This window comes from Dendrobium catenatum, unplaced genomic scaffold, assembly GCF_001605985.2.
Source record: "Dendrobium catenatum unplaced genomic scaffold, ASM160598v2 fragScaff_scaffold_763, whole genome shotgun sequence".
NCBI classification, from domain to species: domain Eukaryota; kingdom Viridiplantae; phylum Streptophyta; class Magnoliopsida; order Asparagales; family Orchidaceae; genus Dendrobium; species Dendrobium catenatum.
In genome coordinates this window covers 643,362-660,150 of record NW_021319225.1, presented here as the reverse complement: position 1 = coordinate 660,150, position 16,789 = coordinate 643,362, and the positions used below count along the sequence as shown (strand labels likewise).

The window sequence follows — 16,789 nt, the reverse complement described above, 5'->3', positions numbered from 1 at the left end:
ATGTTATTGGAGCTTTATGGTATGAAGGCTATTTAAGCCCCTTTGTATTATTTGAGGTAATGAATGATTATTGAAATTTCTTTCCGCACTTGTGTTGTGAGAGCCTTTGAGAGTTCTTGGAGAGCTTTGGAGAGATCCCTTGGAGAGGGAATATATAGCGCATCACACCCAACCTGTGGAGACGCCGGGTTCGTAGGTTTTTATTTTCTTCCTTTATTTGTCATCACTCCCCCACGAACTCTTCCTCCTATCCACTCTTCCCCCACCGGCATACCTTCCAACTCCTCCCATTCACGGTCAGCCCTCTCAACGATCCTCATCCTCCTCCAACCACCACGGCCAAACAACACCACCCCTTTGCCGCCGACACAGGCAGTATATCGCCGGCCTCCCAACTTGCTATGTTACTTAAAATTTTCCTAATTTAAGATTAAGAATATAATTGGGTAATTTGAAATTCAAAACAACCAAAATTTGAATTCAAATTGTTCTCTTAATTAGCTCATTCATATTTAGAAAGAGTATGTGATTCAAAACCTATTTTGAATTTTAAATTCAATGAAGAATAATTGAAATAGTTTATTCAATTTCTAAAATCCATTAAATTAGGAATCTCACAATGCTCTCAATTAATTCCATCACCAATGCATGCCGGCCAACCCTCTGGGAACCAAATTAGAAATTGTTTCCTAAATTATCTACAATCCCCTTTGAAATAATCTACTTGTCTCTTCCTAAACACTCCAACGGCCCGAAACATCCCCACCTCCCTTGAAATCTTAAATTATTTCCTAAGTGAAATCCATTGCTTTAGGAAATAAAAATTAACTCCTCCTACATTCCAGCCGTTGGCCCCTCCTACCCCATCACCACCTACTCTCGTTCTTCCCCCGCTCTCTTTTTCCCTTCTAGCTCGACCAACCCCTCTATCCCGTCAACCACCCCTCATGCTCTCTTGAATTGCATTGGATTATTAAATCTTGTCTTCCAAAATCCTATAAGAAGGTCTTGCTCTCATGGCTCCATAAGTCTCACTGAAGGCAGGTTCTCCTCCAAGTTTTCCACATCCTAGCCCGAATAAAAATCTGAGAAACTTCTCAGAATTTCTTTGAATTAAAGCTGAAACTGTTTTCAGGTGCAAGTAAGAAGAGACGTATCCAATTGATTCGAAGGAAAGTCATGGACGAAGAGCGTTGAAGATATTTGATTTTGACGGATACTCGCACAACCTCTCTTAAACAAAGGGTTTTCTCTCTTTTTACTTTGTACCAATTTCTTTCTAACTCTAATTCTCAATTGATCGTGTAATCACGAACAGCTCTCTTCAATTGCTCTTGCCAAGCTAGTCATTTTGTAGATTGAGTGTATTCTTCTATGCACCTACGTCTCATATGTTAAATAGGGCATTAACTTGAAGCCTACTTATTTGGCATTTGTTTTTATTTCTTGATTACCTTGAACTGTTCAAAATTTGGCGGCATGATAATATAACCTATGCAGCGATTAACTCCTTCAATTGTCTTTATTCCACCGTGGATAATTTGCTAATTAATTTTAATTCAGGAATTTTAATTACTAATCGCGAGTGTTGCAAAGTCTAAATAAATCACAAGACAGTTATCATTTAATTAGTCCTGCATCAAACAACCTTGGGTAATTTCACAGGGAAGGATACTAAACCATCCCAAATCCTCATCTCTCATCTCTCTCTCTACTCTCATAATATATATAATAATATAGTCTCTCTCTCTCTCTCTCTCTATATATATATATATATATATATAGTATAACACACGCATATTAGAATATGTACATGAACAATATCCTAATGATGAGGCATATTTTTACAATTAATGGCTGCTAGTTATTTCCAAAAGTCAAAAACTTGCTTGTTACTTGTATTTTTCTCAATAATGTTATCATCAAGATATCTGTTGGTAGAACTGGGCTGGTGATTACCAATTAGTGACTAACCTTCTGCAACTCAGGTTTCTGTATGTTCTTTTTGCAATGGCGAACATTAAGGATGGCTTGAAAATTCTCAAGCAACCGATGTTATGATTATCTCTATTTTTGCTTCAGTCATGAGGGCTTTTAGAAAGCTGATAATTTTTTTAGTAGTGTTGGAATTCAATAGCTATATTGTACTCTCTCTTTCTCTTTTGAAGCAGGTTTCGGTTATATATGTATATATATTGACAGATATTTTATATATAAATGCTCAGCATATCTTACTGACAATCTAAGTGCACTACCTTTCCTTGTGCCTAACCTTACAAATTTAAGAGCCTCTGTTTCCATTCTATTTCTTTTGCTTGCTGGAAAAATTTCTCACAATCTTTCTATATAAATGGGAAATTTAAATTGCACGGATAGAGGATTATATTTTTCATTTACAGATGAAAAACCTATCAGTTGCCTCATCTCCGCCTGTAAATACAATTAAAATGCCCTATTCATATGATATTTTCAAGATTAGCGTTATACCAAAACATATAGTTGTTGTGATTATCTCTTCTATGAGTGAATGTTGTGAGGGCAACTATGGTGATAATTTAGAATTTAGCCATTTATTTCTCATGATTTCTTCACGCATCTGACATCTTTTTAGTCTTCAAAATAATATTAAAATGTTTAGCAAGTCAAGAAATTCCTTCATCTCTTAAGCATTTATGCACCTCTATTGGTATATCATAAGGTCCAACAATATTTTCTCACTTCATTTTCTTTAAAGCCTCTCTAACTTCAGTTTTATTAATACATCGATAAAAACAAAAATGTTATTTATATTTAGGATGCTAAGGTCAATAAAATAAATTGTATTCTTGCAATCTTCTTTGAAAATTTTAGCAAAATATCTTATCCATCTTTGTTGAATATCCTTGATGGACGGCGGCTGAGCTGGTGGGCCCCATTAGGGTGGGCAGCAGGAAAAAAAAATCATATATGAGAGGGAATTATTTATGAAAAAAGCCCCGGGGAGTTAATATTCATTATGTGAGGAGGAATCAATGTAGAATTATTTAGGAAAGTTTTAATTATAATTGGGAGGGATTTAATTAGGCAAAGATATCTAATTTGAATTCAAATATGAGAGGAAATTATTTATGGAAAGGGGATTATTTTTGGAGGGAATTAGGGGAGCCTATTTAAAGTTAACTATGAGGTGATTTCAGATTATACTTGATTTTGTTGGAATTAGTTTTGCTTAGGTTGAGTGGAGTTTTCCCGACAGTTAGGGATTTGGGAGAGTCGGATCTTTCTCGCCAATTAAAGATCCAAGTGTATATGGTGTTTTTCTTCTTATTTTTTTTAAATAAAAAAAAAAGAAAGTTCTTGTGTTCTTCTTCCTAAATTTCTGGTGTTGTTCTCTTGTTTTGCTAAAATTGCATCCATTTCCCATCACTTTTCTATTAATACCATTTTTTGGTCTTCATTCTTAATGCACTTCACTTGAACTAAATTCTTACTACTCCTATCTCTTTGTTTGGTTAGCTTATTCATCTATCTTTCGCCTCCTTAATATTTAATCTATTATATAATTCACGAAAGGTAAAATCTTTGCATCCTATATTGCTTCTTTTGACTCCTTACACTAATGACCCCCTAAGAGAGGGTATTTCTTAGTCTATGCTAACCTTAAAGCAAGATAACTTTGGTAGAGCAGAGCAGTTAAAACAGTGAGAAATGAAAAATGTTAAAACATCATGGATCATGTACTATTAGGTCTGCTTATAAAGTCTGCCACTCGGTTGAAGTTATCACATATCCTCTCTCTTTCTCTTATATTGATTCGAGTAGCATAAGGGAAAAAAAAAAGACAGCATTTAGAGATGGGAGGGAGAGAAACATGTATAGAGAGATTAAATTTCTATATATTTTAAATATATTGTGAGATTAAGAGAGATATAGTGCCTTTCACTTGACCTGATTGTGATTTTTTTTTTTATCGGTAACAAGGAACTGTTGATCCTCTTGTTTTCTTTATAATTCCTGTGAATATATTCTATAAATGCAATTCTTTTCAAGGGGAAGTGATTTGTGATAGTTCTGAAGTTTCGTATGTTTAATGCAATGTCAGAAGATGCCTAATGCTTTTGTTGACAATGACATGCTCCGTCTCATAAGATGCCTATTACATTTGTTGACAATGACAGGGGTGCTGGGGTGCTATCTTTATGTTGTCTTCAAGGCAATTAGGTTTTGTGTGTGTGTGTGTTGATGCCCTGGAGAGTTTTATATTTGAGAAAAAGGATTTATGTTATTGCTGGTAACAAGGAACTGTTGTTGGATCCTAATATTTTTGTTGCAATTTATATGAAGGTATTCTATAAATTCAATTCATATCAGAGGAAGGTAGTTTGTGTAATCGTTATCAAGTTCTATGTTTTATGCTTTATCAGATGATCCCTAATGCATTTTTTGAAAATAATTCACAAACACACACTCTCTCTATGTTTCTATCTATCTATATGTGTAATGGAAAAAGTGGTCTGTTTCTTGCTTGCAAACTAAATGATGCATAATCTTCTTATTAATTACTTTATAAGTTCAATTGTTTCTCGTGATTATAATTTTTATGTATGTTGATACATCTCACAATCTCTTGCCGTGAAAAGGAAAATTAAATTGCATTGCTATCAGTAGCCTCATTTTCATCATGCAATAAAAGTAAGAAGGCCTAAATATATGGAAGTTGCGAAGATTTGTACCACAAATATAACTTGTAATGTGTTGTGATTATTTCTTCTGAGTAAAAAACTGAGTGGACCATGATGATGATGATGGTTTAGAATTTTGCCTGAATATATGCTATGGTATGACTTTCTGGATGGCCTGGAGTTTCTCAGGCAATCACAGTTGACATTACATTGGGTAGTCAAGCTTAGCGAAGTTTCTCTAATTTTTCTATGTCATAGATTCAATTTCATCATCTGAGCCTTCTTCTTTCCTTTTTGGTTCATGATCCTTATTGTTTGAGATTTTTTTGGAGGAATTGGCAAAAAACGTAATATTGTTTACCTAATTGAGGAGGCGCGGCTCAGCACAATTTTGTTCTTTTAAGCCTCAAAGCCTACTCAATGAGAGTTGGGAGTGAGGCGTACTCCTCAAGTTTACTGAGGTGCGCCTCGCCTCAGGTCTTAGAGGTGTCCGCCTCTTAAAAAAAAAAAGCAAAACCCTAACCAAATATTTATCTATTTGGTTCGATCCTCCCCCCCACCCATCTTCTGTCATTTTCGAAGTGAGGGTTTCTTCTCCCTTCTTTGAGTGTCATTTTCCCCTCTTCGTTCGATTCGAGTGGTGTGGCTTCCTTCCATCGAGAGTTGCTCTTCGCCTCTTGCTTGGAGTTCTCTTCTACCGTGATTTGGGCTGTAGTCTTCTTCAACCGACCGCTGAAAGCTCTTCTTCTTTGTGGTTGGAGTTTAGGGTTTATCGACAAAGGTAAAATAGCTTTACTACATTTTCTTCTTTGTACTCAAATGTGATTTTTTTGTTATGCCGTTGCATTTATCGACATATTCCTTTGGTTTTTGATCTTTTTTTCTTTTAAATTATATGCAATCTTGCTTTGTTTTATACATACAATTTTCAATGTCATTTGATTGAATGGTTGCTATTGATAGTGAAAGAAAATGAAAATGATAAGACTTTTTTATTTATGTAATATTTAGATATCTTTTTGTTCGACTTATGTTTATGTGGACATATTGTTTAGGCATGCGTAATAAAAAGTATAAGAAGCTCAATAGATATGTGTATAAATTAATGCCAAAAATTTTAGTAGGAGAGGAGGTGTACTACATGTAATATGAATGGAAGTTATGCACAAAGAATGTTTTGATCTTCTATAATACAAAAACTTTTTGGCGACGATTTAAGATTTACTTTGTAGGTCTTGACAGCTATGTCTTAAACTCTTAGGTTGTGTTTGGGAGGCATTTTGATATTGTTCAAAAATATTTAGGGAAGAGGAAGATAATTGATATTGAGGAAGAAAGAGTTGATTGGGAGACATTGGACTCTATAGGAGAGGAGGAAGGGGAGAGAGCAGTTCATCATATTGATGATTCAAATGAAGACTCCTTAGTGATGACAGTGCTGATGACTATTGAGTTCTTATGTGATATGTCATTGCTATTTATTTTTGGAATTTTATGTTAATGAAAAGAATACTGTGATTTGGAAAAGATTTAATTTTGAGTTGAACTATATTTCATGTTGTCTTGTTATTGTGATATTTTGATTTCACTTCATATCTTGTGCTTTTTTATGTTTTATATTATTTACTCATTAGCATATAAAAAATTATCATTTTATGTTTACGCAATCTTTTGATTCTGAGGCTTAAGCCTCAAAACGCCTTGAGGCTTACGCCTCGCCTCACGAACGAAAAGTACCTCAATACCCGAATACACAATTTTAAACACTGATGTTTCCTATGGAATAGCATATATTAATGATTGAATATGAGCTATTCATGAACAACTTATTCTTTTGATAGTTATATTTAACAGGGATTTGAAGATCGATCCCCATGAAGGCAAGTAAGTCCTTTGCTATGGGAATGTCGTAGTGGTAATGCTGATGATGCCCAAATATGCTTTCCTCTAGACCCTTTTATCGTAAGGAAAAGTTATCCAGGTTGGCCCTTAGTAGCAACTGATGTGGCCATCAGCTATTTTTACTCTTCTTTTGGATGCTTAGTCTACCACTTCTGTCATCCAAATGCTTTTAAACTGTCTCTACCCTACACCATCTATATATATATATGGCTGCCTTGCGATTTTCCTATATATATATATTTTTTTTGTATGGCATGTCTATATGGCCTGGAGCTTCTCAGGCAACTACTCCCATTAGCATGACAATTAAAGCACAAATCTTCACTTGTCATATGTAAGGATTTATTGGCATGCGAGCCTTCTTATTTCTGCTCTGTTCTTCTTTTTCTTCTTATTCTTGGTCAATACTCTAGAAGCATAGCTCTTTCAGTTGTTGAGCTGAGCGCCCTAATTATCTCTTCACTAATAAAACCCCGTCCAACTTCTCTTGCTGTGACTGTTACAAATAATCCATTATCGGTTCTTGCTGCTTAGTTTTGCTACTTTTGTCTGGGCACTAGATGATGAATTACTTCTGGAATGGCAGTGACTGTTACTGTTAACAATTGACAATTTGGCCATAGATAATTCTTCCTCTTCTCTAGCAGAGAGGCATGAAGAATGGCATTGATATATCATCAAAAATTTATCTTGATCGGGCACAAATCTTGAGGCAAAATTGAGTTGGAAACTTCTAAAATTAAATTCAGAATCATATGAACTCTGATTTTAGCAAACTTATAGTAGAATTGAATATCTCAAAAGATAAACCCAACGACACCAAATTCGACTCAATTGGATGACCAAACGGCTTCAAAATGTGACATGCTTATAGTCGAATCGAGCGTCTCGACGAAACGAATCCAACGAGCCTAAGATGACCAAATTCTGATATCATTAAGATATTCAAATACCCAATAAATGGTCTATGATCAAGGTGATCAATATCAGTCATCCATTCAAACCACCTCCAACATACCTTTACTCTTATTTATTGATCATGCCACTCTCAGAAAATTATAAATAGACCATTCCTTTCTCTTGAAAGGGGGAAGAGAAGCAAGGAATAGAAGAAAGAGAGAAACTAGACTTCTCTTGCTACTAGACTCCTCGACCATTGTTGAACCACTTACTGTAATCCGACTGACGCCGGATTTCTGCCCGACCCATCGACTGATGCCTGACTTCTTTCCAGCCACCAACTGATTATAGACTTCCACCCAGCTTCCAATAACTGTTGGACTTACACCTGACCACCAGCTGATGCCGTACGTCTGCTTGAGGTCTGACTGATGTCGGAGTTTTTAAAAGTTGTAAAGGGTGTAGGAATCTGCGATATCAACGGAGTTCTTTCGCAGCGCAATAATTTCTCTAACATTTTACTCCGGCTCTTTTATTGTTTGGATACCCTAACCCTAAACGCAATAATTTCAGAGCATGCTTTTCTCCTCTCTATTTCCCTTAATGGCCTGTAATGTCCGAAGCCCTCGTCTTTCTTCCCCAAATCAACGCCCCCAAAATTCAAGAAACCGTCGACTATATAGAACCATGGAAGTCTCCTTGGGATTTCCCTGGAGAAGACATTGGGCTGTTTGTGTTCAACTAGGATTTAGTGTATTCTATAATTCCGATTTACTAAATTTGTAGGGTCTTAAATTCCTAAAACTGTTCTATAAGAAAGATGTTAAATCTTAATAAATCATGTTAAATTATTTGGCAAGACGAGGAGTTCGGGAGGCTTGAATCCTTCCAACGTCTGGATTTAGAAATACGGGATTTAAGTAAAAGAAGAGGAGGGCGTGCGGGTCTGTAGTATTTTTAAAATTGACATTTTTGATGTTCAGCTCAAGTCATGTTCAGCTCCGGCTTCCAAACGAACTATTATTAGGTCATGTGATCTGACGTAGCTCTACGTTCTGACGCCAATAATATGTCGCCATGTGTTCTCACTCTTTACCGCGCGGCCTGATTACCCGACCCGGACCGGAACCCAGGATTGCTATGTTTGTGTATTGCTCGGTATTGCTAGGTATTGCTTGGCAATAACGAGAAATACCGCTCTGTCAAGACCAATACCGAGCAATACCGAGCAATATCGAGTTTTGCTAAAAACTCGGTATTGCTCGGTATTGGTCTTCATATAATGGTATTTCTCGTTATTACCGAGCAAAATCGACCAATACCTAGCAATACCGAGTAATACCGAGCAATTCTGAGTTTTTAGCAAAACTCGGTATCGCTCGGTATTGATTTTCACATAATGGTATTCCTCGTTATTGCTGAGCAAAATCGATCAATACCGAGCAATACCTAGCAATACGCGAACATAGCAATCCCGGGGTCGTTCCGGGTCGGGTTGTCGGACCGCGCGATAAAAAGTAAGAACACGTGACATTATTTTACTAGCGTCCGAATGTAGAGCTACGTCAGGTCACCGGACAAAATAAAAGTTCCTTCGAAACTGCGTCTCGACTCTCGAGGTAAATATTTTAGCATTTTAATGGTTGTTTAATCTGACAGATTTGCGTGGAAGCTTGCTTTCTAGTATCCATATTAACTTTTGTCTTCCTTAATCTGCATTGCATATCAAAGGAGGGCTTTTAAATACTAATGGTGACTTTATCCTCTCACAATGCTCTTTATTTTTGGGGGAATGAAGCATTAATCTCAATGCTATTTTCTGATGTTTCCTATTTTGTGAGCTGAAATCTTTTGATGTTCTGCAGCTTATGAGGCAATGACAGCTACCATTAATATGTTGATTCGTACATTGGCTATCAGTAGAAAGCTTCTCTACTTGCCTTGATGGATTTTGCTATCATCTGGCCCCTATGCCTATTATTGGTCTCTCGTTCTTCTTCTTTTTGAAATTTGGTCAGTCCTTTTGGGTTCTGAATGTTTCATAATGCGCATGGTTGGTACTTTCTTCTCTCAAAAGTTCCTATAACATTCACGTTTTGGTTAGTTGTTGATGTATATTTACATCGGATCAGCAAGTATTTCTCTAAGTCTTTATCGAGTTGTTTTGTTTGATATAAGAGGGGCGTAAAATATTTCAAATGCAGGAGTTTTAAAAATATTGTTGTTTGGTCAGAAGTTAAAAAAAATTGTAGTAAAATTTAGAGTTCACAATATTATTAAATTTTGTGTATTAAAAAATTATTTGATTTGTCCAATTTCTAAATACATCATAAAATCTTTGTCATTGCCGCCACAAATCACCATTATTGTCAATGTCATCATTATCACAACTCGCTGCCACCGTTGCAATCCTTTATCTCCGTTGCCCTTTGGCTACAAGCCGTCACCATTGTTGGGCTTTAAATGGCATCATTTGTCTTAAAAAAAAATAATGATAATGACATAGAATTTTTTTTACACTCATTCAAATAATTTATAACATTTCAAATATGTTGCATTACTTTTACACTGCATTCCATTTTATTATTATTATTATTATTTTCGATCAATCAAACCTCTTAGTCTCTTACAAAGGGAATGTGTTAGACTTTCTTCATAATAGATTGAAAAAAATAATGTGTTTAGAAAATAATTTTTTCTATTTTTCCTCTTCAAAAAAAAAAATTTTGGAAAAACATTTTAAAACCAGTGGTGGAGACAACAGTTTTTAAAAGCAAAAATATAAAAACTAAAACTAAACTAATTAGAGCCTTGGTCTGCATTTGTGATAACTTTTGGTCATAGTTTTTTTTAATGTTTTTAAAAGGAAAATTTGATAGAAAATTGTTGTATAAAGTATTAAGAATTTTTTTTCCAAATGAAGTTTTAGTTTGAATAACACATGATGCCTTGCTTATAGAGGTGTAAATGAGTCGAGCGGAGCACGAGTCACTTCTGATTTGAGGTTGAGTTTGATTAATTTATCAAGTTTGAGCTCGAGCTTGAGCTTTAATCTATGAGTTCGAGCCGTCTCACTAGGCAGCACATTTACTCTGTAAGAGAAAAAATAATTATAATCTGAGCAATTATTATAAAGAAATAATTAAGTGAATGAGAAATAAGAAGAAAACTAATAAAGAATAACTTAATATAAAAAATCGAGATAATTTTTTAACATTTTTAACCAATTTGTACTTAAAAAATTTTGTATGCTAATACATTTTTAAAGCATTTTATACCATTATTTTTTAAACGAGTCAACTCTTGAGTTAACAAGCCAAGTTAGGCTTGGCTCATTAGCTCATCGAGCTTGGTTCATGATATATTTATGAGTAGTGGAGCCCTAGCTGGTTCAAGAGTTAGCTTGACTCACATACACCCTAGTTGCTTCTGTCTAAACGAATTATTTTACGTCCAAATAGTTAAAATAAGGATTTTTATTTTTGATTAAGTCTTTCATTTTGTGCATATATGACTGCAAAAGCATGATTAAGATGGTAGTTTTCAGCATTTAAAAAAATTAATTATTATTTTATTCAACCTGCAATTGAAATTCGGAAAGAAATATTATTAAATTAAATTTGATGACAAATGAAAACTGAATGTTACAACATTAGAATAGTAACGAGAAAAAAATAAATGGCAAAAAAGTATTAGTTCATACAATCATATACATAAAATATAGATACAGATACATTTGAGAATTTACCCACATTTTGAGGTGTAGTATTGATGCTTGATTGTAACGTTGTCTCAAAGTAGTATGAGCAAAATTAAGTTTTCTCATACATTAAATATGCTTCATATATTGAGCATTCAGGATGTGCTTTATTTTTAGTGGTCTTCTTAAGTTTATTTAAGTACCTCTCAAAAAGGTACATCTACCGATATTGAACTGGTCCATCGACTAGAGCCTTATATGGTAAATGCACATGTAGATGCTCTAAAGAGTTAAAAAAAATATGGAGGAAATATCTTCTCAAGTTTACACAGAATGAAAGGAAAATGTTGGTCCATAAGAAACAAATTCTCTGCGTTTAATTTTGAAGAGCATAAGAAGATATTTAACTCGATCAATGGCATTAAATTTGGATATGATCAGGGGCGGAGCCAGAATTTTGTTCATGTGTGGGCACAAAATATTGAAGTAAAAAAAAAACCCTCAACCTTTTTCATCCGGACTTGGGATCGGCATAGACGGTTTTTTGAAATTTTTTTTTAAACGTTAGATTCATTATAAAAAACATAAAATATAAAGTAAAGAAAAAAACTTACAATTGATAACACTAGTCTTGATATTCTTCTTATATGTTATTTATAATTTCTCCCGTCTAGTCTTCATTTTTTTAAATTGTTGTACAATCAAGTAATTGTCAATACTACTAAAAATATCTTTTTCAATATAAGTAAGTAAACAGTCATTCATCAAGGAGTCTCCCATACGATTCTGTAAATGATTGTTTATAATTTTCATTGCAGAAAATGCTTGTTCAACTGTTGTTGTAGCGATTAGCAATATCAGAGCAAGCTTTATATGTGAGAACACCAAAGGAAATATATCATTCTTCCTTGTCTCCACTAATTTCTGAGCAAGTTATCCAAGTCCTTTTAAATTCATAAATGCATCATTTGATCTCATATCAACAATAAAATTTTCTATTTGATTGTCTAGTATGATGAGATCCTTTTAAATTCATAAATGCATCATTCAAATCTGGTCGGATAAAATTTTGCAAGACGAAGCAACCGTTATGAAATTAAGAATTTAACCATCTCACAAATCCAAAATTATGAAATAAATAATATGATTATAATCATATGAACGTGGATTTAACAATTAATTTTGTTATTTACACACCCGTCTTCTTTGAACGAGGTGATGAAACAAATTTCTAAAGTATTAAACCTCTGAAAACATAAGATTCATTATAAAAAAATATTAGCTCATGAAACAAATTTTATTGAAGGCTTCAAGCATCGCAGGTCAGCAGGTGCACACATAGCTCCCAAGCGGCCAAGCCCCCTGTATAGATATCATCATTAGACTAAATGGTCACATGTGTAAAAGGCATTGTTTATGCTCGCACTTTCTCTGCCTTCTAACAGTCTCTGTCACTCAGAGAATATCCTTCCTCCTCCGGTCTATTTATACCGCGGGAGCTATAATGAATACAGGCCTTTTCATACTATTTTCACTGTTCATCTTCTTCACTAACATGTCTATGCAGGTTTTCTATCATGGTATCAGAGCGACTTAGCTTAGCAGCGAACCTTCGATCCATCAATGGCAGATCAAGTTGGATCTTCGCAAACTCAGTCGTCTACATCTCCTTCTCAGAATCCATCTTCTCTGTCTGCTATAAAGGCGGATTTCACAGTGCCACCGTCTCTCAAGTTTCTTATGTCAAATTTGAAGCTGCTGGTTCATACTCAACTGTCTGTTGAAAACTATCCTATCTGGAGGTTGCAGATCCAGCAAGCTCTCTCAGCAAATGGCTTCGAAGGATACATCACCGGACAACTGACTTGTCCAGCATCACCTGCTGATAAAAAACTATGGAAGTTAGTTGATCAAAACCTCATCTCAGCTTTATTTTCAACCATATCACCTTCGGTTTTGCCGTATATTCTTCATCTCAAAACTTCGCACGATGTCTGGACAACCTTAGAGCTTCGTCTTCAGCCAACTAATAGATCTCGAGTGCTTCAGTTGAAGAATGAGTTAAACAACGTGCAGATGTGCGATCAAACTATTCAGCAATATCTAGCCCAAATCAAGTCGTTGGTAGACAACATTGCGGCTGCGGGATCTCACATAGAAACAGAGGATATCATCCTCTATACTCTTAAAGGACTTCCTCCTTCCTACAATCCATTTAAAGCTGCAATACGAATTTCGCCTCATACCATATCCCTTGAATCACTCTATTCCTTGTTATGTAGCGAAGAGATAAATCTTCAAATTGAGATTCAACAGGAAGTCACTGCAACTGGAGATGTACAAGCCTTATACTCTTCAAGGGGTAGAGGTAGAAACTCTGTTTCACGAAACAACAGAGGTCGTGGAGGAAGCTCAAATGTATCTGTATCGTCTTCCAAAGCTCCTCAGCTGTCGACTCGTTCCAGTTCATCTCCGCGACCCATTTGCCAGATATGTGGGAAGATAGGACATTCGACATTGTCTTGCTGGCATAGATATAACTCAAATTACACAGATTCTCAGAATGCCAACACCCGAGCCTACGTTACTCAGACTCAGACTCCGACCTCCACGGATTGGATTTTAGATTTTGGAGCCTCAGCTCATCTTACGCCTGACATCATCAATGTGCAACAACCGACTGCATACCATGGATCAGACAATGTCTCTACAGCAAGCGGATCCTCCCTACCCATACAACACAGCGGATCTGGTATCCTACCTCTACCTGAAACCAATCGTAAGCTAAAACTTACTCGTCTTCTTCATGTTCCCTCCTTGTCACACAATCTTCTATCCATATCGAAACTTGTCACTGACAATTTCTGCTCTATTTCTTTTGATCCCGGTGGTTTCATCATCAAGGATCTTCGGGATGACTCCATCATCCATCGTGGCCATAATCACAGTGGCATCTACCCCATCAAAGCGCAATTCAGTCCACCTCAAGCTGCTCTTCATACAACCATCACTCCAACTGCTATCTGGCATGCTCGGCTTGGTCATGCCCATTCTCGAGCAATGGCAATTTTATCCAAACTTATTCCAGAATTACAAACTAGCTCTTCTTCTTTTACTTGCATATCCTGTAATGTGGCTAAAAGCCATCGAATTCCGTTTTCACAACATAAACACTATGTAACTACTCCTTTTAGTTTAATACACTCTGATGTTTGGGGTCCGTCCCCGATCTCGTCCCTTAATGGATATCGTTACTACACTGTGTTCATTGATGATGCCACTCGATACTACTGGATTTATCTGATGCATACTAAAAATGAAACGTTTGTTAAATTTCAACAATTCTTTAACATGGTCAAAAATCAATTCAATACTACTATTCATACTCTTTGATCCGATGCTAGAGGAGAATACACAGGGAACATGTTCAAACAATTCCTTCAAACTCATGGTATACTTCATGAATTCAGCTGCCCCAACACCCCTCAACAGAATGGTGTATCTGAAAGGAAACACAGACATCTGTTAGAGACCACTCGCACTCTTCTACATGCAGCTCATCTTCCCTTTCGCTTCTGGGCTGAAGCCCTTCAAACAGCTAACTATCTCATTAATCATCTCCATACCTCTGCTCTAAATTCTCAAATTCCTTTCACACTCCTTCACGGTCGTAATCCCAAGTATGACCATCTAAAATCTTTTGGCTGTATGTGCTTTCCCTGGCTTAGACCTCAATCACCACACATATTAGCTCCTCGATCTTTTTCATGCATATTCCTGGGTTACTCACCTCATCATAAAGGGTATAGATGTTTTCATCCTCCCAGCAACAAACTATATATCTCTCGTCATGTCAAGTTCTATGAACAACAACAATTTTACCCAGACACACCTCTCATTCCTCCCTCGGCTCCTTCTTCTCACACCTGTCTCCGTTCCTCCACTCTCCACTTCTACTAAATCAACGCAACCCAATAACACTACCTCCACTGACTTACCTTCATCAAATGAGCCTTCTCGGAATCCTGATGTCTCCATTCCCTCACCATCACCAAGTAGACCCATTCCTCAGTCTTTACATCATATGGAAACCAGGTCCAAAACAGGACATTCCAAACCCAAACCAATTTTTGATCTCCTTATTGTCTCAGACGTGTCTACTACTCCAACTACATATCGTGCAGCTTCACAACTTCCTCAATGGAGACATGCTATGTCGGAGGAAATTGATGCGCTCTACAGACAGAATACTTGGTCACTCACTTTACCTCCTGCACATGCGCCAATCATTGGCTGTAAGTGGCTATACAAAATCAAAACTCATCCCGACGGGTCGGTTGATCGATACAAAGCTCGATTAGTTACTCAAGGTTATACTCAACAATATGGAGTCAATTATAAAGACACATTTAGCCCGGTAGCTAAGATGCCTACCATTCGCATTCTTTTGATCATTTCTATTCAGCAACAATGGCCCTTGTTGCAATTTGACGTAGCTAATGCCTTTCTTCACGACAATCTCACTGAAGAGGTGTATATGAAACAACCTCCTAGTTTCGTTGACATCAACAAACCCAACTATGTGTGCAAGTTGCATAAAGCCATCTACGGGCTCAAACAAGCACCTCGTCAGTGGTTCACTAAATTGACAGATTTCCTGATTGAATTTGGCTTCACTTTCAGCCGAGCCGATCCGTCACTACTGATTTACAACCACAAGTCTGTTCAGCTTTACTTACTCATTTATGTAGTTGATCTCCTCCTCACCGGAAACAATTCCATCATCATTAATCTTTGTTTCGCCTAAAGGATGGCCTGCAGGTAAGAACATGCAATGATAGTCAAATCAAATGTTTTTTCCTCCATGCTTTAAAGTGAATTCATTTGTATATTCCATACAATATGGACAAGTTAACTTCCTAGAAGTATTTTAACCAGAGGGCATACCATAAACAGGAAAGTTATCAATTATCTAAAGTAATGTGACCCTCATTATAAAATTTTATTTGGTGGAAATATCATATGCTGCCAGTACACCGCCGGTAAGATTGAAGACCGGCGAATACAAGACCGTCGCTAATACCGGCGGTCCAACGTTACGAAAACCTTGGGTATGCCGTTGGTACGAGCAGGCGGCCACACCGCAGGATGAACCGCCGGTAATATCAGCGGTCCTTTAACCGCCGGTAAGCGGCGTTTTTCATGTAGTGCTTTTCCCATAATAAATATAAATCATCAATTAACGGTCATAGGAATAAATTTTTTATTTTAAATTATGCAGTCCTGGAATTATTATCGTTAGAAATATATAAGAAACAATCATACACATCTCTCATGAAAGATTGTATAGGGTGAGTATCACTGGCCAGCATGACTAAGGTGAAGCAGAGTGACTAAAAGGAGAAAAATCATATGCGCATAAACCTAATCTAACATTCCTTGCTTCTATGGCAAAGGCAAGATGTGTACAATCAAAGTGTTTCCGGGCTTTTACTTTTGACGGATGTGTAATCACACCTTCTTTCGATATGTACTCATTATGACATCTCATATGTGCAGCAGATATCATAGAAGCATATAACCGTTGTAATCTAAAAAATATATGAATGTAAAACATCATCTTGAA

At 36.2% G+C, this 16,789-nt stretch overlaps 1 long non-coding RNA gene across 1 annotated transcript in view; it reads left to right on the top strand.

The window, feature by feature from the left end:
• Positions 1-9,751, top strand: part of LOC114580112 — a 79,628-nt gene extending 69,877 nt beyond the window's left edge. The window contains exon 3 of the long non-coding RNA XR_003701388.1: positions 9,329-9,751. This is a non-coding gene — a long non-coding RNA (uncharacterized LOC114580112). The remainder of the gene's footprint in view (positions 1-9,328) is intronic.
• The last annotated feature ends 7,038 nt before the right edge of the window (positions 9,752-16,789 follow it).